Raw genomic sequence first — 1,315 nt, 5'->3', positions numbered from 1 at the left:
AGCTGGATTTATTGATCATCTTAAGGAAAATGTTTGCTCTGTGTGAAATATCCTATTAGGCAGGGTGTTTATATAAATGTGATAGTGTATATTGGGGAAAGGGAAGCAAGCTTCAAAATTGAGCAATGAATAATTTAAATGACATTTTTAGAAGTAATTTGTTTTGCTTATTTACTGTTCTGGGTTAGGTTACTTGGATCCCTCTCTCAACTGATTACAGTTCCAAACCATGCTTCGAGGGCCAAATTCTTTGTCACCCCAAAAGAGCTCCAGTGAAATTGGAACTGCAGCCACTGCTACCTTCGCAGCTGTGTCAACGGCCCCCATTACAGCATAGCTGTCCCCTGACACTCTTCTGGAGTGCACTGTAGGTAGGGCCTTAGCCCTTTTGTCTGCATGGCACACTGGGACTCAAATTGTTAGGACCAGAGGATGAAAGGAGGACTTGGCCTTCAGACCCACAAGCACTTGGATTCCACATCACTCCCTATAGACCGAGGTGTCCTGAAGCTGGTGCATCTGTCTTGGGTACCTGCATAGCCCAAGTCACTGAGCCAGGCTCCCCTTGGCTGCCTTGCTCTCTGTTCGGGGCTTTTTAACTCTTAGATGGACTTCACATGCAGAATGGTACACTTGTTCTCCTGGGGAAACCTTTTCTGGCTTATTATGCTGTTTTGTTGACACTTAAAAAATTGCCTAAAGCTGAACAGCTAAGCGATTTAAGCAAAGGACTGAGAAGGGAGAGGAATTTAATGAAGGCTGTTTATCCTACCTTTGGGGTCTTCAACAGGAGGCTGGACAGATATTTGGCTGGGGTGATATGACCCGGCACCCATTCGTGCCTGGGGCAGAGGATTGGATCTGATGATTTATTTAGGTCCCTTTCGACCCTAAGTGCTGTGATACTATGATACGACGATAAGAGGGCTGTTGCATCTAGAGATGATCTTGTAGATCAGTGATGCTCAGCCTCTAGCTTATGGCCTGAATCTGGCCAGTGGGGCTGCCGTTCAGCCCCATAGCACTCCTCCTGGGTCCAGGAATTTGTTGGCAGCGGAGTGATGGCAGTTTTAATCCCAGAGCCATGGCAGTTAACACTGCCACCATTGCAGACCCAAGGGGCATGCTGGGCTGGATGACATGGCCCCGTTTGCAGGTTGCGCTGTGATTTGGCAGGTGGGGCCAGACCTGCGTGCTAAGCTCCTGCTGGATCAGGCCCACGAACCAACACGGTCCATGGGGCTGGAGGCTTGAGCACTACCGTTGTACATAGCTGTGCTTGAGTATCAGTTGATTTTTTTTTTTTTTTTTTTTT

The 1,315-nt window shown here is 47.6% G+C and overlaps 1 protein-coding gene across 1 annotated transcript in view; it reads left to right on the top strand.

The window, feature by feature from the left end:
* Positions 1-1,315, top strand: part of AACS (acetoacetyl-CoA synthetase) — a 78,952-nt gene that overhangs the window by 52,952 nt on the left and 24,685 nt on the right. The window lies entirely within an intron of this gene.

The sequence above is a fragment of the Gavialis gangeticus genome, unplaced genomic scaffold, assembly GCF_001723915.1.
Source record: "Gavialis gangeticus isolate Ggan-Ray unplaced genomic scaffold, GavGan_comp1, whole genome shotgun sequence".
NCBI classification, from domain to species: Eukaryota; Metazoa; Chordata; order Crocodylia; family Gavialidae; genus Gavialis; species Gavialis gangeticus.
The sequence above is the reverse complement of the archived record's forward strand: the minus strand, read 5'-3'. Positions and strand labels throughout refer to the sequence as shown.